Genomic DNA, 20,811 nt, shown 5'->3' with positions numbered 1-20,811 from the left:
ATGTGTGACATAGGCCATGTACGCATGTATGTGCGCAGGGACATCATGGTCATGCATGTGAGACCAGTAATGTGTGAACCACACGGTTGGTGCATGTGTTTAAATGCAACATGGGGAGACCTATGCGGCTTGGACACATGAGAGCATGCCAGTCTCTGTTCCTAGACATGGGTGGGGATGAGGGATGGGTGCTGATGCCATGTACATGTGTGGTATCCATGTCTGTGTGTCTGACCTGCGTGTCTGTGACTTGTGAATGCCATGGATGCATGACACATGTCTGTGACAATGTACAGATTCACAGATGCAGCCTAGTTATCCTTGATTCCACTGTGTCTGGGGTGTACAAGGCCAGATGGATGAAATTACGTTGATGTGTGTGCATGTGATAGGCATGACCCATGATGCATGTGAGTTCCATAACAACATTGTATGTTTGGAGAGTCCCTTGGACATGTATGCAAATGTCCATAGCATGTGCCATGCCTGTTACTGCGTGTGTTTTGCCTGCGCTGACCCATGTGTTGTGGAGGGACATGATGGAAGTGATCTTTGACAGTGCCACTCATCTGCTATTGCTTCCTGTCTAGGGGACCATTGTACAGTACCCTGATGCTTGTGTTCTATGTCTCCCTCTACACAGCGGCAAGTGAAGAAGAGGGCGGAGACGGCGCTGTGGAGCAAAGCAGCGGGGATGCCCCCACGGCTTCAGCGGAAGGGGTGGGTGAGCCCCCACAGGGGCTTGCAACAGCGAAAGACGGTGTGGAGCCATCCAGGTTGGTGGTTTCCACAGAGGAGGAGGAGGCCGCTACTGAGGCGCACATGGGGCCTGGTGGGGGCATCCCTGCTGGTGCAAGTGGTGCAGTCCAGGGGCAGGAGGCAGCACAGGTCGCCGTGGAGGGGCCTGTGCATGTCACTGCCTGACACTGTGCCTGCACCACCATGCACCAGCAGGGATGCCCCATCCCAGGCCCGTCTGCAGGTAGGGGGAATGTCCATGTCATCTGACTCCCCTCCACCTGCGGACGAGGGGACCCGTGGCCGTATGGATAAGGTCCTGATTTGTGTTGCGTTGCGCACGGGTGTCATTCGTGATGACGTGCATGCTTCCCGGGAGGAGCTTGCACGTCATCACGAAGAGCACCGTGCCAACGTGGCCCAGTTGGGATCGCCGTGGTCGGGGGTTTCATACATGTGTCGACCAATCTGGCGGCCCTCTCCTCCTCTGTAGAGACTATACGCCAGTCGTTCTCCGTGCCGTCTTCCGGCCCAGATGCCACCAGGGCCCCCTGTGGACCTGCCCTGACCAACGCAGCCAGCTTGGTGGGGATCCCATCCCTGCCACAGTCGGGAGTCGGAGGTCCAGCGGGGTGGACACCACAGCAACTGGACCCCAGCAGATGGAGGATGTGCCGGCATCATTGGGCAGGGCACGTGCACGACGGCGTCGATGGATTCCATCAGCCTGGATGCCGTCGTGCTGGCAGAGGCAGTTGCGTCGGAGGCAGCAGCGGAGTTAACGTGGGAGGCATCATGGCTCGGGGCAATCTACATCAGAGGGGCAGGCATCGGCCGGAGGGCAGGAGGACCCAGGACGGGAAGTGTCTTCCGTGTGGCAGCGGTTGGGCCAGCAGATAGGTGCGGAGCGGCGGCGGGCGGAAGAGGCGCAGCTCATGATGGTCAGGGCGGAGAACTCCATGCGAGGGCCCTGAGGCGGGCCGAGTGCCTCGAGGCAATCCGCAGGGAGTTGGAGGAGGACATGTCGGCGTCCCTGCGGACCCTCGGGGCCATGGAACAAGACCGCCTCCTGGACATCGAACAGGAGTTCGATGATGCCCTGGCCCGGGACACCACAGAGTGAGCCCCTGGACTAGCCCGCCGCCTTTGTACATAGTTAATTAGTGTTAGGTTTTATTTCTATTTTTTAATTTGGGGCGCTTGGACTATGCCCCACTTTTTTGTATATAGTTATTAGTTAGGTAGGTTTTATTGTAGGTTTCATTTACAGCGTTGGGATCATGGACCATGGATTTGCTCTTTGTACATAGTTTGATAGTGGATTTGTGGCCTTCATCTTTTATTATTTTTTTCACCATGGAGCAATGGATTTTCACTTTACTTTCCCTTTGGATTTGCTTTGTTGGACAGTTACTTTGGACACAATTTCTTTACGGTTATTTTGGAGTCCCATTTTCGTTATTTATTATTTTTGTGGACCTGCTGCTTTTTGATATTTGTTGCCATTATTGTTTGTTTATATTTCATTCACTTCATTTACACTGTAATACATTTTTCTTTCTTACTTCAATGTGTGGACTTCTCTCATTGGTTTCATGCCTTTCAGAATGTGGGTTTTCACAGTCATGTGTTGCCATTGTGTGGGTCTGATGGACTTGTATTCATGCGCATACTGCTTATTTGTTATCTATCATGTAATGGGTATTTCCATTTTGAATGGATGTAAAGCTTGGTTGGGTGTTTGGACTGGGGTGGCGTGGGGTGGGATTTGGGTGGGCATAGGAGCCTGGGATCTGGATTGTGATGACGTGTTGGCTGGGGGACATGAGTGGGGGCCTGGTGGAGGCTGCCCCTGACTGCTGGGGGGTGGGGGTGCTGGGAGACATGAGTGGGGGCCTGGTGGAGGGTGTCGTGCACTGCTGGGGGCTGGGGGTGCTGGGAGACATGTGTGGGGGCCTGGTGGAGGGTGCCCTTGACTGCTGGGGTGGCGGTGATGGGAGACATGTGTGGGGGCCTAGTGGAGGGTGCCCCTGGCTGCTGGTGGGTGGGGGTGCAGGGGGACATGAGTGGGGGCCTGGTGGAGGGTGCCCTTGACTGCTGGGGGGTGGGGGTGCAGGGGGACATGAGTTGGACATGAGTGGGGGCCTGGTGGAGGGTGCCCCTGACTGCTGGGGGGTGGGGGTGCAGGGGGACATGAGTTGGACATGAGTGGGGGCCTGGTGGAGGCTGCCCCTGACTGCTGGGGGGTGGGGTGCAGGGAGACATGTGCGGGGGCCTGGTGGAGGGTGCCCCTGACTGCTGGGGGGTGGGGGTGATGGGAGACATGTGTGGGGGCCTGGTGGAGGGTGCCCCTGGCTGCTGGTGGGTGGGGGTGCAGGGGGACATGAGTGGGGGCCTGGTGGAGGGTGCCCCCGGATGCTGGGGGGTGGGGGTGCTGGGAGACATGAGTGGGGGCCTGGTGGAGGGTGCCCCTGACTGCTGGGGGTTGGGGGTGCAGGGGGACATGAGTTGGACATGAGTGGGGGCCTAGTGGTGGGTGCCCCTGACTGCTGGGGGGTGCGGGTGCAGGGAGACATGAGGTGGACATGAGTGGGGGCCTGGTGGAGGGTGCCCTGCACTGCTGGGGGGTGGGGGTGGTGGGAGACATGTGTGGGGCCCTGGTGGAGGGTGCCCCCGACTGCTGGGGGGTGGGGGTGGTGGGAGACATGTGTGGGGGCCTGGTGGAGGGTGCCCCTGACTGCTGGGGGGTGGGGGTGATGGGAGACATGTGTGGGGGGCAGGTGGAGGGTGCCCCTGGCTGCTGGGGGTGGGGGTGCAGGGGGACATGAGTGGGGGCCTGGTGGAGGGTGCCCCTGGATGCTGGGGGGTGGGGGTGCAGGGGGGCATGAGTGGGGGCCTGGTGGAGGGTGCCCCTGGATGCTGGGGGGTGGGGGTGCTGGGAGACATGAGTGGGGGCCTGGTGGAGGGTGCCCCTGACTGCTGGGGGGTGGGGGTGCAGGGGGACATGAGTTGGACATGAGTGGGGGCCTGGTGGAGGGTGCCCCTGACTGCTGGGGGGTGGGGGTGTAGGGGGACATGAGTGGGGGCCTGGTGGAGGGTGCCCCTGGATGCTGGGGGGTGGGGGTGCTGCGAGACATGAGTGGGGGCCTGGTGGAGGGTGCCCCTGGCTGCTGGGGGGTGGGGGTGCAGGGAGACATGAGTTGGACATGAATGGGGGCCTGGTGGAGGGTGCCCTGCACTGCTGGGGGGTGGGGGTGGTGGGAGACATGGTTGGGGGCCTGGTAGAGGGTGCCCCTGACTGCTGGGGGGTGGAGGTGATGGGAGACGTGTGTGGGGGCCTGGTGGAGGGTGCCCCTGGCTGCTGGTGCGTGGGGTGCAGGGGAACATGAGTGGGGGCCTGGTGGAGAGTGCCCCTGGATGCTGGGGGGTGGGGGTGCTGGGAGACATGAGTGGGGGCCTGGTGGAGGGTGCCCCTGACTGCTGCGGGGTGGGGGTGCAGGGGGACATGAGTTGGACATGAGTGGGGGCCTGGTGGAGGGTGCCCCTGACTGCTGGGGGGTGGGGGTGCAGGGGGACATGAGTGGGAGCCTGGTGGAGGGTGCCCCTGGATGCTGGGGGTGGGGGTGCTGCGAGACATGAGTGGGGGCCTGGTGGAGGGTGCCCCTGACTGCAGGGGGGTGGGGGTGCAGGGGGACATGAGTTGGACATGAGTGGGGGCCTGGTGGAGGGTGCCCCTGACTGCTGGGGGGTGGGGCTGCAGGGAGACATGAGTTGGACATGAGTGGGGGCCTGGTGGAGGGTGCCCTGCACTGCTGGGGGGTGGGGGTGGTGGGAGACATGTGTGGGGGACTGGTGGAGGGTGCCCCTGACTGCTGGTGGGTGGGGGTGGTGGGAGACATGTGTGGGGGCCTGGTGGAGGGTGCCCCTGACTGCTGGGGGGTGGGGGTGCAGGGGGACATGAGTTGGACATGAGTGGGGGCCTGGTGGAGGGTGCCCTTGGCTGCTGGGGGGTGGGGGTGCAGGGAGACATGTGTGGGGGCCTGGTGGAGGCTGCCCCTGACTGCTGGGGGGTGTGGGTGCAGGGGGACATGAGTTGGACATGAGTGGGGGCCTGGTGGAGGGTGCCCCTGACTGCTGGGGGGTGGGGGTGCTGGGAGACATGAGTTGAACATTAGTGGGGGCCTGGTGGAGGGTGCCCCTGGATGCTGGGGGGTGAGAGGTGCAGGGGGACATGAGTGGGGGCCTGGTGGAGGGTGCCCCTGGATGCTGGGGGGGTGGGGGTGCTGGGAGACATGAGTGGGGGCCTGGTGGAGGGTGCCCTGCACTGCTGGGGGGTGGGGGTGCTGGGAGACATGAGTGGGGGCCTGGTGGAGGGTGCCCTGCACTGCTGGGGGGTGGGGGTGCAGAGGGACATGAGTGGGGGCCTGGTGGAGGGTGCCCCTGACTGCTGGGGGGTGGGGGTGCAGGGGGGCATGAGTTGGACATGAGTGGGGGCCTGGTGGAGGGTGCCCCTGGCTGCTGGGGGGTAGGGGTGCAGGGAGACATGTGTGGGGGCCTGGTGAAGGCTGCCCCTGACTGCTGGGGGGTGGGGGTGCAGGGGGACATGAGTTGGACATGAGTGGGGGCCTGGTGGAGGGTGCCCCTGGTTGCTGGTGGGTGGGGGTGCAGGGGGACATGAGTGGGGGCCTGGTGGAGGGTGCCCCTGACTGCTGGGGGGTGGGGGTGCAGGGGGACATGAGTTGGACATGAGTGGGGGCCTGGTGGAGGGTGCCCCTGACTGCTGGGAGGTGGGGGTGCAGGGGGACATGAGTTGGACATGAGTGGGGGCCTGGTGGAGGCTGCCCCTGACTGGTGGGGGGTGGGGGTGCTGGGAGACATGAGTGGGGGCCTGGTGGAGGGTGCCCTGCACTGCTGGGGGGGTGAGGGTGATGGGAGACATGTGTGGGGGCCTGGTGGAGGGTGCCCCTGGCTGCTGGTGGGTGGGGGTGCAGGGGGACATGACTGGGGTCCTGGTGGAGGGTGCCCCTGACTGCTGGGGGGTGGGGGTCAGGGGGACATGAGTTGGACATGAGTGGGGGCCTGGTGGAGGGTGCCCCTGACTGCTGGTGGGTGGGGGTGCTGGGAGACATGCGTTGGTGATCAGTAGTGCAAGGTGACATGTGGGTTGGCTGGGGGGCATGGCCATGGTGGATGGGCTGCCTGCGGGACATGAGCAGGGGTGCAGGGTAGTCCCCTGTGGTGTGGGCTGCCTGCAGGGGCTGTGGAGGGTGTAGAGGGAACACCTGGGAGGACCCATACGGTCAATTCACGTGTAGTACTACCCGGCACCCCCGAAATACACGTACCCTGCTGAAATCGCGTGTGGAACTTCCCGCGCACCCCGGAATACACGTACCCTGCAGGATTAGCGTGTGGAACTTCACGCGCACCCCGGAATCCACGTACCCTGCAGAATTAGCATGTGGAACTTCACGTGCACCCCAGAATACACGTACCCTGCAGAATTAGTGTGTGGAACTTCCCGCGCACCCCGGAATACACGTACCCAGGCCAATCGCGTGTGGGACTTCCCGCGCACCCCGGAATACACAAACCTAGGCAATTTGTGTGTGGGACTTCCCGCGCACCCCGGAATACACTGACCCAGGAAATTCACGTGTGGAATTTCCCGCGCACCCCGGAATACCCGTACCCAGCCAATCGCGTGTGGGACTTCCCACGCACCCCAGAATACACGTACCCAGGCAAATCACGTGTAGGACTTTCCATGCACCCCAGAATACACACACATGCTGTTTTTCACACAGCGGGTGTCCGTGTTTGTCGCGTACCCCTTTGCACGTCATTTGTCTTAGAGGGCCACAGTATGTGACATTCATCATGGCTGTATATAGGTGCTTTTTGTTGGCGCACATTTTGGCGCACATTTATTTCAGGGGCAGGGACACTACCGCCTGCTTTCTTGTGGCGGACGTGTTTGGGCCTGTGCGCTGGTTTGACCGTGCGCTGGTTTGCCCTATTGGATTCCATGAATACGTGTTGTAGGCGAGCGGGTGGGCGTTCCGCGCACGTGCCTCCTGTACTTCCCCCGTGACGCCCACATTTTGACGAGTTGTTCCCCATTCCGAGTGTTACGCCCCGTGTTCCGCCTACTTTTGTTGTGTGCGCTGCGCTATGTGCGATTTCGCTGTGGCCGTGGCGCACGCCGTTAGATATCCTGTGCGCTGGCGTGCACCGCACACTTTTTCAGCGCACATCCGATATTTTTCTCGCGCACGGCCTTCCATGAATCGATGTGAGCTGGTTTCCCTGCGATTTTCGCACTTTTACTGCGAATCGCACGTTTTGGCACCTCTGTGCGGGAATTTTCAGCGCACATTAATTCCATGAATCGACACATATGTCTCTGTAGACCACTCCTTGTCTTCTCTCTCGCCCGAGGTTGAGGTTTCTTTTAACCCATGGAGTGATCACGGGTCTTTGGTAGCTACTTTTCCCTCTCCTTTTTCCATGAAGTTATTGCCCACTGGGGGCTCTTGTCATCTTAGATCAGTGGAACAAAGGACAGGGATACATTGGTCACCTTCCAATATTAATCTCCTTAATTATAAATTGATCTCCTCATTTAACCATACTTCTCTCTCGTGGAAATTGGCAGTGTTTAACACTTTAAACTTTGACAGTTTTCTTGGTGCTCTCCGTGGTAGTTCTCGGGCTCTTAAGAAGGGTTTCCCCAAAAAATCCCATTCTCATAGGTTTGATCAGGAGTTGGCCAATGAAAAGGCATATATTCGGAAACTTATTAGAGAGGTTCAAGTACTCGACATTGACTGGGATAATAAAAAAGCCAAAATTAAAACAATCCGCCAAAAATATAAAAATTATTGCAAATCTAGGAAATCTACCCTGCTACAAAATGATGCAGAGTCTATGCTTACAGAGTACTTGTTAAGAGAGATCTTAGGGCTTTTTGGGCCATTTTCTATAGCCAAGATGATGTGATGGTGGCTGACCAGTTGAATGCCATTCCTGAGGATCAATGGGTCAAGCACTACACTGAACTCTATGGCACAGGGGGAGAGGGGCTAGAACCTTGTACAACGGGCATAATGATCTAACTGTTCCTTGGGTCCCCCTTATTGACTGTGAGATAATACTTGGTCTCATTGCCACAGCTAAGAATTCAAGGGCCCTTGGGCCCAATGGTTTAACAAATAATACTTTTAAAGCGGAACCGGAAACTTGGGCAAAACTTTTATGTTTGTTATTCCAAGATATTGTTGTCTCTGGCAATGTTCCAACTAGTTGGCAGACGGCACATATTGTCCCCATCTTTAAGAGAGGCCAACCTCTCTTATTGATGCGGACTGTAAACTCTTCGCCTCTATGCTTCTCTCTCATCTGACTGTCTGGATTAAGGAAAACCATGTTCTCCCGAAGCAACAAACAGGGTTCGGGGCGGGCCATTCTACCAATCTCAATGGTTTTATTCTATATTCCCTCCAAAGCTCAACCTGGGGTAAATATGGTGCTTCCCTGTATGTTGCCTCAATTGATCTGTTAAATGCTTTTGACTTGGTAATCAGGTCAAGACTTTGGGGAAAGTTGTCAAAGTGGGGGATTCCCCCAGGTCTTTTATCCTTAATAATGGCAATGTATGAGAATTCAGGGGTCCATATTAGGATTGATCTTGAAGGAACTCTTTCCAGAAGGATTAGGACTCGTATCGGGGTTAGACAGGGCTGTTCTTTAGCTCCATGCCTTTTTATCCTCTATCTTGCAGATGTTGAGGAATTCCTTGGAAATTCAGGCATGGCTAATGCTAAATTGGGGGATCTTAGGCTCTCTTGGTTGGCATATGTCGACGATTTTCTTCTTTTTGATCATACTAAAGTCGGCCTTCAGAGGCTTATTTGCAAATTTGAAGAATATGCCACCCTTAACGGGTTAAAAAGCAACCCGTGTAAAACTCGTACAATGGTCTTCTCAAGGGGGACGGAGGGGAACAAAAAATCTGGAAAACTGGAGGGGAAAAAATAATCAGAGCACATAAAATTGTCTATTTGGGATTCCTTATTCTGGCTCAGCCATCAGACATTGAATTAAGGCGTTCCCTCAGACATAAAATGCTCCCGCTTATTTCCCAATCGATTAAGCTTGATAACAAGTATGGTATGTTCTCATTTAAGCCTATTGTCGATTTCTTTAAGGGTAAGGTGACCCCAAAATTAATCTATGGAATAGAACTGCACTATCTAGCCTTTTTGACCTTTTGGGATACCCTTGAGGGTATATATTGGAGGAAAATTTTGAAATTACCTAATTGTGTCCCAATAGTGGCTAAAAGATACAAATTGGGCTTGGTCTCTCTGCGAGTTAGAATTCTCTGCAGGGGTCTTAACCCTTTTTTCTGCCTTGCTCTCTCCGAAACAGGACACCCTCTATGTTGATGTGGGTAAAACTCTTTTTGCAAAGGGATCTTTAGACCGTAATCCATATCTTTCTAGTTTCTGTGATCTCTGTGACAGGACGTTATCAGACCTTTCCACAGATAGGGATACCCTGTTAACAAATCCCAATAAAGTAAAGGAATCCCTTTTTAGTGCTGATTGGAGTCACACGCTTGAAAAATTGCATGTTTACCCTTCTCTTAATGACTTACAATTTGACCATAAGAAGAGAGGTTGCTTGTCCTTTATATTGACTCAATTCCCTAACCGTCATTATCGCTCACTTCTTCTCAAGCTCAGATGGAATCTCTTCCCTACCAGGGAAGTTTTTCATAGAAGGAAGGAGATTAGTGATTCAGATCTTCTATGTCGGTTTTGTCATACTCCTGGGGTAATTGAATCTACTCGACATCTCTTTCTAGATTGTAGAGCTTTGAAAGGTCCTAGGGATCTTTATCTAGGAAGATTCAATACCCTGGGTATTTTAGGGGCAGAAAATCTCATATGGTCTTAGTGTCTTGCCATCTCTAATATTAAAGATGGTCTTGCTGTGGCTGGATTTGTCAAGTTTTTAGATTTGTATGCGCCTGCCCTTTGATTAAACTGTTTGATAAATCTGCATTATGAAATTGTTTTAATTTTACTGCTATCTCTTTAAGATTGATGTTATGCTATTTAACCGGCAAAATTATTTCGCATTTTAACTTGCACTGAATTGTTTTTTATTTAAATGATTTGTTATGTGTTTCTCATTCTTAAAAAGGGATAAATGGGTCTTTAACTATCTTTTAATATATATGAAATATATATGAAATGTTTGTTACTTAATGTATTTGTAAAGGTTTCTTTTTGTAAACCATATACCATAAAAATAAAAATTAAAAAGAAAAAAGTGCAACATACAAGATGAAAAATCTCCCAGCCGGTGCAATGGAATTTGACGAATTTCGACAATTCCATTTTGCTGATGGGATAATTGCCAACCCCTAGTTGGAAGCCATTGCCACTCTGGTAGAATAGGTCGCAAAGATGGAAACATCCACCCACGCCACTTTCATGACCCACTGAACCCAGCAGTCCTAAGAGGATTTCAGAATGAGATATATACCTGAGAGGCAGAAGGAAGACACAAAACGCTAGTTTCACGAACATAACACTGTAAACAAAGAACTACACATAGCTTCTGACCCCCTGGGAAAGAGGGATAAGAAACCGAGGTAGTCATACATTTTGTCCTGCAAGTGATAAAAAAGGTTACCCCTTTAGAGGAATAAACTTTATTACTCACATCTAACGCTTTAATATCAGACACTGGGCCTCATTCTGAGGTCGGCAGGTACCCACCAGTGCCACCGGCGGGTTGCCGCCGACCTGGAAACACTGATTCCGCCGCCTGACTTCCTGGTGCCACCGGGAGCGGGTTTGGTAACTCCCCATTCGCGAGGAGTCCCATAGGACTCCATGGGAGTGGGGAGACGGAAGCACCCCACCGGCACTGTTGCTTCTGTGATGACTCTGCCAACCGGGACCGAAGCGCCCGGCAGGGCCACACCTGCGGCGCGCTAGGGCCCTTACAGGCATTCTCGTAGTGTGGCGGTCCAGAAACAATGTGACACTAAAGAGCTGAGAGTAATGAACACTATACCTTTCACCACTCTGGTACTGGGACGAAGAAGATGCCTGTAGGATGTTGTGCTGGTCAGGCATGTCTCCTTAACCAAGGTCAGGTAAATTCAATGCAAGCACACCTGCAACCTGTTAGAGAGTTGCAGGCATATACAAGGAGAAGAGAGCAACACCGTGAGAAGGGGCAGCCAGAGGGGCAGCAAGAAAAGCAGCAGGAAATGGTGTTTGAAGAGAGGCGAACTGTTGGAAGAAACTGCTGTGGGCTGGTACACCATGCAAAGGACGCTGAGACATTGGGGACTGCAGGCAGAGAGAGAGTGCCAGGCAGCGTGGCATGGGAGCTGGGGCTCTGTGGAGCGGACTAAGGGCCGGGCAGGGAGCCGTTTGGAGAGTCTATACAATTCCCTTTCATCAGCATTGCTTGTTCCCCTGTGTGAAGCTGATGACACAGGAGTGTCTGAGGGGCAGGATTTGGGCCCCTCGAGGCCGGGGTCAAAGACTGTGTATCCCGCGCAGGTGGAAGAGCTGCCAAGGTGACCAGTGAGTTTCTAATCAAATGAGAAACTCGGTGTGCAAAGTTACCATTGTTAACAAATACTTTGGGGGTCATTACAAGGTTGGCGGTTAGGGGACAATGGCGCTGGTAAAGGTACCGGTGTGGTTAACCTCTTACCACCGCATTACGAGGTCCTTTAGCGGGTCCCTTAGTGGGAGCCGCTATAGGGCCCATTGTTAGCATGGTCCCCAGTCCCATTTAACCCTATTGGGGGCTCGAATGGGTTCCATGAATGGGGAAATACCAGGTCCTCCAAGGTTGGAATGGCCCGGTAATTCCCCATTCAGGGAACCGGGACCCGGTATGCAGTAAGGGGGTAGTCATGGCGCTAATAACGCCATGGCTATCTCAACCCTCGTAATGACCCCCTTTGTATCTGAGTGGTCGTATGTCGCATGTCTCAGGGAACACGTTTTCAAAGGTTTCTGATCAAAGACTATTTCCATTGTTGAAGAGTGAAGTGTAAATACTTTGTATCAGTGTGGTTGTGTGGCTCAAGGAGCACGTTTCCAAAAGTCTCCTAATGCTGCGCATTTCAATTGAAGTCTAATACCTGAACGTTGAACTATGTTAACATCGGGCTGAATAGAAAAGACCTCTCAAGCCCCATTAATGTTTATTGAATGCCAAACTGTATAACTGCTTTTGAAATTGAGTAAACGAATGAAAATTGACATCCAATGTGAATGGAACTTTGATACCAAGCAAATCTGCTATGTGTTGAACTCCAAAGTAAATGAACCTAATATATGGTGAATTTCAAAGTGAGCGAAATATCTTTGACACCAAGCAAATCTACTATATGTTAAACTCTAAAATGAATTAATCTAATACATGGTGAATTTCGAATTGAGAAGTATTTTATAATGAAGCAAAACCAATGTGTGTTGCGTCCCGAATTGAATGGAACTTTAAAATTGAGCCAAGGAAAGGGGCATATTGAATGCCGAATTGAGGAAAGATTTTAACTAGCATGAACACACATCGGGGAACAATTTCGTGAAGAAATCAAAGTCTTGGGGAAGGAATCCCTGAAAGTTTAAGAACTACCTATGTTAACTTGAGAACAGAGTATTAAGATGTGTTAATATTTGAACTGTGTTACTTCGAAGAATTGTGGTACTTGTACCTTATGGAAGGGAACCCCGAGGATTGTGTAAAACTGTACCATCCTGAACCTACGAAAAAGCTAAAGCTTTGAGACTTTGTATGGAACTATTTGAGGATTGGAGTTGAATGGAAACTGTGAGCTGGAAGAAGCTCAGATGCTTATTTTGGAACACTGTTTCTTTGGTTGCTGACAACCCTACACATTGTATAGTTTTAGTGGTGAGGGCAAGGATAGGTTTTACACTGATTCCTAAACTGAACTCTTGGACTCAGACTTTCCTTAGTTTATTTAGGTAGGGAAAGCCCACCTTAGTATAGGGCAAGTTAGGCCTTTTTTCCATCTTGACATTTAAGATAATAAAGTGTTTTGTTCGAATATTGAATCTGTTGTCTGTGTCTTGCTTCATGATGCCTTCACAGTACCCAATGTGTTGTTAAGGTCCCACAGGGCGTTATCCATGGACCACCCTACTTATCGCTGTGGGGCTAACCTCCTCTCTACTAACCGAAGGTTGCTGCTGCACAGGGACCCCACCACCCTCAGAGGAACTAGAGTGATTAAAGTCTATCCCCACACAACCCTTACCTACTACCTTTTACACATTCCCCTTGCTGCCTATAGGGGCTCTCTGGACACCACAGAACATCCTTTAGTTTAAAGCTAACTTTAAATAAATCAGAAAAAACGAAAGAAATAAACTTAACAAATAAACAAACCCAGGGTGTGTGAGTGTGACAAAACTGCCTCGAGCAGAGGCCTTCCAACACCCCAAGCCAGCCAACTGCCAAGCTTCACAAGTGAGGGGATACGGCAAAGCAAGCAGTGTCAAGGAGCGGGTGGCAGGGGGGGCTAAAAAGCGCAGAGCCAAGAAGGCCCCTCTGGCAGTCAAGCTGAACAAACAGTGGGTCGCGGGTACGGCAGCCGAGAAGGTTTAAAGGTGAAATGGGAGCATCGGCTGTATGGATCAACACAGCGCTCCGTGTCTCTCCTGTAGCAGTGCATAGTGCCGCTGATACAGGGACGTTGTCGGCGTGAGAGTCGCATGTCGCTGGTGAGAGCTCACTCCGGGGGTCAGAGGACACCGCAAAAGCGGAGACTGGTGGAAAAACCACACATTACTGCAAAGAAACAACGGGCTGCACTGTAGAGAGGGTTGCCCTTCTAAATGAAAGGCAATTACAAAATGAAATGACAGCGACCTTGAAAACGGTAACAACACATGCAACACACAAGACATGTAACATGCAACCTAACCGTATAACCCCTGCAGCCGTCCATTTGCCTTCACTGCCAATTATTCTTTGCGCATGCACCCCAATGCATTACTCCTTATCCCCACAAATTGGCATGACACAGAATTTCAAATGGCAAACTTGGCCGCAGTTTTATTTCCATGACAACAGAATTATTTGTACACATTTGTGAACTTCATTCTGTCCGTGTGGCGCTTGCTTGCCGGATTTCCTTTGCTTCCCCCTATACTTGGTATAGTAGGCCCCCAACTCCCCCGACCCATTGTACCTGTTCCAATCCTGCCCGTGCAGGTGTCCGTGGGTGGGGAGAGCGCCGTTTGTTTTTGGGGGAAGCTGAGCCTTATTTGTCCCTACCAGACGCCCCCGCCGTTTAGGCCCCCAAGAGGCGCTGGTCCGGAAGAGCGAAGACCCATTCCGTTTCCTTCTGGCTCGTCCGGAGTCTATCATTTGTGCTTGGTTGCCCAAACACCGCCACGCCACTGAGTGGGTTCTCGCCCACTGTGGCTCCCCCCTTCCTCCTGTCTCCTTCCCCCATTCCAGTAATTTGGTAGAGATGTCCCAAAAAGACCCACTACCTACACGGTACGTTTCCTCCTTCCTTGCTGCTGGGAAATGACAAAAAGGAGGGAACGGCAAGGTTAACTTATATTCTTGCGGGCCTGATTTATCGTTTGTAACATCCTGAAGACCATCTCCCCAATTTTTTGATGTCTTCCGGCCATGCCAGCTCGGGGCCACTTCTGCCCCTACCACCTTTCCATCTTGTTCCACCTTAACCAGGGTGGGCCAGCTCTGGGACATTTCTGCCCCTGCCACCTTTCCACCTTGCTCCGCCTTGACCAGGGCGGCCTGCTCCGGGACACTTCTGCCCCTACCACCTTTCCATCTTGCTCCACCTTAACCAGGGTGGGGCCAGCCTTGGGACACTTCTGCCCCTGCCACCTTTCCACCTTGCTCCGCCTTAACCAGGGGGGGCCTGCTCTGGGTCACTTCTGCCCCTACCACCTTTCCATCTTGCTCTACCTTAACCAGGGTGGGCCTGCTACGGAACACCTCTGCCCCCGCCACCTTTCCATCTTGCTCCACCTTAACCAGGGTGGGCCAGCTCAGGGACACTTTCTGCCCCTGCCACCTTTCCACCTTGCTCCGCCTTGACCAGGGTGGGCCTGCTCTGGGACACTTCTGCCCCTACCACCTTTCCCTTTTGCTCCACCTTAACCAGGGTGGGCCTGCTACGGACCACCTCTGCCCCTGCCACCTTTCCGTCCTGTTCCACCTTAACCAGGGTGGGCCTGCTACGGGACACTTTTGTCCCTGTCACCTTTCCATCTTGCTCCCTTTCCACCAGGGCGTGCATGCTGTGTAACCACTTTTGTCCCTGCAACCCTACATTCTCGCTTTGGAATGCTCTCGCTTTGGAGCCACCTTCGTAAACCACTCTTTGAGTCTCACCACTCCCCCAACCCTACGAATCTGCAGGTGTTCCTGGGCCGAGGGCCAGAGTTCCCCACCCAATTTATCCTCGCTCTGCCTGCCCCTGCAGGATTTACCATGTTGGGAGAGCGCCGTTCCTGCCGAGTGAAGTTGAACTGTACCTTTTGTTACCCTTTAGCTGTCCATCATCCCCATGCAATCCTCTGCGGATTGCTTGCCCTTGCAGAAATTCGCTGAGCTCTCATCCTGACCGGAAGGGGCTGAGCCATTCTCCTTTTTACCCAGGCCACCTTTTCTTCTTCCGTCCCTCTAGCACGACAGGGTTCCCCTGTCGTGGACCCAAAAGTTAGCAGACCCGTTACATCTCTCCAGCATCAGTCCCCCTGTTACTTGATCCCCGCCCCGGAAGGATGAAGGTTGGCTTGGCCTTGCTGAGCTGCTCAAAAAACCCTGATACCACTGACAACCCTGTCCCCGGCGCCTTGCCTAACCCTTGTTTTAGCGAGTGGGACCTCTCCTGTTTCTCCCTGTAGCCTGTAACGCCTGCTAACTGACCCCCAATCGTACCTTCCAAAATCTTGCTGACCCCAGCGCCGGGCCAAAAGCCCTTGTTTTACTTTAGTAGCGGGTTGATATCATTAAGGCTATACAACCCCCACAGCCTGCTGACCTAATCTCAACCCCTGTTCCCTTGCACCCGGCTTAACCCCTTTTATTAATCGTATCCAACCTACTGCCCTATTCCCATGGCGTTATATTGCTCCAAATAGCGAGCCACTGTGTGCAAAGCATGGCCCGTTAAGTAATTTTCGCCGCTACTATCCATCGAAACTCCTCATCCTCCAACCTTTTGTCCTCAACCCTTGGCGCTAAGTTGTTCCATTTCAAGCGGCACCTGCGCCCGCTCAGCCGTCAACCCAGGTACTTGCACACCCCATCAACTTGGCCCTCGTGGGAGTCTGCGTGCTTCCCCTGTTGCACAACTGTATTAGTAGTGAGAATGTGCATATTATATCCGCTGAACACCTCGTGCCTTCCTTGTCCACTGAGGCCTTTATTCCATAATATCCTCAATGTTTTGGCGATAACATTTTTGACCCAAGAACACTCCCACTACGTGTTTCCATTGAGCATTTTTAATTCAACCCCCAGACCCCTAGCTTCAAGCGACCTGGCTGCCGTACCATGTAATCCCACAGCCGCTCCTGTCTGTTCATGGGACTATATATCTGACAGAAGACATGCATGTACCACCGGTCCTACACCCCGGCCCTACCCCACATAAGTCTGCTAGGGTCACACACACAAAGCTGTCCGTGCTTGCACCTTGCCACTGGGCCCTCCTTTGAAATTCCTGGCTCAGACCTAAGACAATTAAGCACACCTGGTACCTTCCTAAACTGTAGCCCGTGTCCCCTAATCCGTTGTAAAGGCTGCCCAAGTCATACCCGATCGGGTTATGTTAATCGGCGCGCTTCTACATCTTAAGTACAAAACCATTGTGAACACATTAAAATAGCGACCCTGGAGCCCACATGAAGTCCCTGGCGTGGACCCGCCTGTCTGTTAAATATCGTATCACATGCTTAATGGCCAGAAGTTTCTCCGGGCGGACCTAGTGCTCGAACCTGATCTGCTTCGAGTCGTCCTGCACTCCAGACGAGATGACACTAATTCTGCCTTTCTATAGCGCTATGAACCCTCCGGTATCTGTGCGCTGTTTATTATTATTGAAATGTTGGGTTTGGACCTGCCGGGATTCGCACCTGTGTCCCCGGGTTCTGCCCGGATGCAAAGTGAGTGCTCGCTCCTGTCATGCCGCTCTACTTAGGTGCTGGCCTCCTGCGAAAGAGCGTGACCCCGTATCGCATTTGTAATGCAGCCAGCTTATCACCCCGAGCCTCGCCGGCCCAGCCATCATTCATCAGCCAATCCCGAGCAACTTTACCCATAATTACTGATTGCTGGGTCCCATCTTTCCCCCCATATTTCTGCGCAACCGCCCTGCTCAAGCGGGACTCCCTTGAACGGCCATGATTAACCCCATCGCAAGAACCATTAACCATCACGTGCAACATACTGAACCCTCGGTTTTTACGGTCATAACTCCCCCATGGCCACACTAACCCCCTCGTAGGGAACCAGCTATGCGCCTCCACCCCAAACGTGGTGAAAGACATTGCCTGGCCCACCACGCAGGTTACAGCACCTTAACTGCCCCGCCAGGTGAAGCCTGACATCTTGAATAAAACGTGGCAACCCAACAACCGTCCGCTTCCCCCAGCTGGATTTAACACACCTGTGTCCCTATTTAAATGTAACCGCTCGGGGCACCTTGGTTACCCTTTCCCCCTTACGTTTGCACATACCTCTACGCGCTACCGTGCAATAAGACTGTCCCTCTCTTAAACTCGCAGTTGCTGAATGGTGACATGTATTTGACCTTCCTATCCAGGAATGCCAATCCACCCGTCTGTTTTATCTCCAAACGGCATCAGCCATAATAATCATTTTAGCGTGCACACTTCCCTTATCCCTACGACATTTCTTAAGCACATCAGTGCCCTAGATACCGTGTGGTAGTTAAACAAAACAAAGGGCCTCCACCCCGCTGTGCGCAACCTCGAGGAACTTCTTTTCCCCTGCATACCTAAGGCACAGCCTAGCGCCATATAGACGACAGTTTAGCCCCCACGACCGCACTGGGAATGAAATAGTAAAGTGCCCGAAGCACAAAGGGAACATGGTGTGTACATCATGGCGGCGTCCTTTCACAACACCACAACCACCGTCCGCTACCCCAAGATGAATTTATAGACATAATTCCATAATTGTACCAACCCGCATTATAAATGCACCAAATGAGCGCGACACATTTTCTCTCCTGCCCCGAGCCGTACGTTCTGTTAAAATCAACACTTGAGGTCACTGACATTTTTGCTTCACATCCACACAATCATCCCCGTCCGTGTTTCCTCCTAACCGACTTCTGAAACTGCCTGGCCCCACGTGGACCGGCCTCTTGGTTCCCCTTCACATAATCCCCTAAAATGCATGTTCCCTCCATCGTCGCCTGCCGATTTTGAAACACCTCGTGTGTGGCGCAGGTCAACCCTCATGCACCCTGCCCCTTTCTCACAAATACACGGCCAAAGACTTCCTTAAACCCGGACCCCTAGGAACATTAAGCAATTACGGCACCAATATATTTTCCTAATTACTGCACCAAGCTTGGATGCGACCCCAGCACCGTCGTATTACACTTCCTGGGTCTGCGCCCCGCGGACCAAAAGCGTGGAAAACGCAGGCAAGCTACTTCCTGTATATTTCATGCACGGCCCCGTGCCCGCATTAATCTTTTAATAAAATGTGCCTGTTTTAAACTGCCAAACGCACACCCGGTGCCCCAGTCGGCCATCCGACAACTTCGAACTTGCCCATCAATGGACATCCACGCCAACAACGTGGTCAAAAATGCAAACCACGTCCTTACCTCCCGCCTGCCAAACCACACACCCGCGGTGTGTGAACCACCCAGGGAAAACAGAGACACGACCGCACTTTCCCGTTGCTTGCTTCACAAAAACTTGTCCCCTGCAATGTGCTTCCCTCATGCCCTGCGCTGCCACGACCCCCCATGTTGCAATCCTGTGTGTCTGTCTGCTGCGTGTGGAGCACGGCCGCCCATTCATCGATTGGCCTCTATGACGGTTTTGATGCACTATGCCTCCCGCTGCCAGACAGCCCATCACTGCCCTCAATTTATGGTTCGTAAATAGGACAAATATGCCACTCGCTGTTGAACAGCAGCCAACGGCCAGGCAGCCGCATTCACCGCTGAATGCCCTTGAGCGCCGCTGCCGGCAAGACTCGTCCGATACTTCGAAACTAGGTTAGACGCCCTGATACGCCCCAAGCCACCACCGCACGCATCTTGCTCTCAGCCGAGACCGGCACCCCTGTGCACGGTCCCGCTTTCACCCACCAGCATTACCCTGCTCCTTACCCGCCGCACCCGGCCTCCCGGCTGCAACATGCTGCTGCTTGGCTGGAACCCACGAGAGCCGGAGCCCTTCTTCTCTGGCTGGAGCACTTGTTCCGTCTCTGGAACGCGGCCCCGACAGCAACACGAACGAAGGGACGAAGGGCACTCAAACGAAATTTCTTCCACCTGCGAGACGGCAACCAGGTCCCAGTGCAGGAGCGAGATGCCTGGCGACCCGGTCCCGCCTGCTTAAATCCTGATGGCCCCGCCCCATTTCCTTTGTTCAGCCCTTCGCGGGCTTTTGGGCCATCATGCCTTTGGCGCCGTTCCGCCCCTCGCCTCTTTGGCGCCGTTGCGTCCCTCGCCTTTTGACCCCCAGGGTAGGGTCCCAGGTCCTGGCGGCATGACCCCGCAGGGGTTACCCTGCTGCCTCCTCTATTTTGAGCTGCTTTTCCGTCGTCAGCTCCACAACCACCAATTACTGGCTGGAACTAGATAGAAAGAGTAATTATTTGTCAGGTCGTGGAGCAAAGAAGAGGACGAAGGACTAAGTGGAGTTATTTTTATATTCTGGCACTGCAGCTGATTGGCTAAAGGGTCCTCTCCAGTAGGCTCCATATTAGATTGGGTGGTTTGGTTGTAGTTGCTTAAGGTTTCTCTTGAAAATGTTTTTTGTTTCTGAATAATTGAACATTGTAATCTTTGCTGCTGGTTCAAGTAAAGAAGAATGTAATGCATACCAGGAAGCCTCCAATCTTGACATAGAATTTGCATTTCAAATGCGACATTAGAAGTGTGCATGAGGGTACTCGTGTTCTAACATAGATACAGGACATATTTTAATGATAGAAGCCATGAGGAAGTTACACAAGGTGTATCATAGAGGAAGGGCAAAGTCCAGTAGTCATAAGAAAAAGGTACACACAGCTCTCAGGATTCCTGTGGCCATGCATAAGAAAGCCAGCCAGTCCTGTTTTTGCTTTGACTTGTACTGTATTTCAAATGGAAAAATAAAAACTACAAGTCCCAGAATCTAAAGCGAAAAAACAGTACTGGATGAGATTTTCACGCATGGCCACGGGAAACTGAGAGCTCTGTACACATACCCCGGAATAGACCCTAGCATTGACACACAATTCAGACTAGCAGTATCACAGAATGTAAAAGTCCTCAAGTATAGACATAGGAGACAAATTAGAAGCAACAAGGAAGGTACACATGCCGTAGCATAAATATAGGACACAGATGAGGAGTTACCAGGCACATATCCAACAGACCGAGATTACAAAAGGGACATCCTTTTCAAGTTGTTTTGCCTTGTGTAAGTCAAGAAACAAATGGCTTTGTAGTGTGCCGTCTATCAATTGTCAATACTATTATATATGAAATAACACTTGTTAGTTGAAACGTCAGTGAGGCTCTTTTGAAGAGCGTACCCTGAAAACGAAATCATTATTAGGGGATTACAATTTAAAAATATTTGAAAAGAGTTTTGGCCATAAATTCGGCAGAAATTCCTCCGGACTCCTTGAACCTCAAAGAAGGTCATTTTATGAATACTATTGTACTGGAGAACATAGTTTTATCATTTGAAATAACACTTCTTGCATTTTTTTATTTTTCTGTAACAAAACTAAGTTTTATTATTCGAAGTATGA

The sequence above is a fragment of the Ambystoma mexicanum genome, chromosome 6q, assembly GCF_040938575.1.
Source record: "Ambystoma mexicanum isolate Mex_15411 chromosome 6q, UKY_AmexF1_1, whole genome shotgun sequence".
Lineage (NCBI taxonomy): Eukaryota > Metazoa > Chordata > Amphibia > Caudata > Ambystomatidae > Ambystoma > Ambystoma mexicanum.
This window is presented reverse-complemented; position numbering follows the sequence as displayed.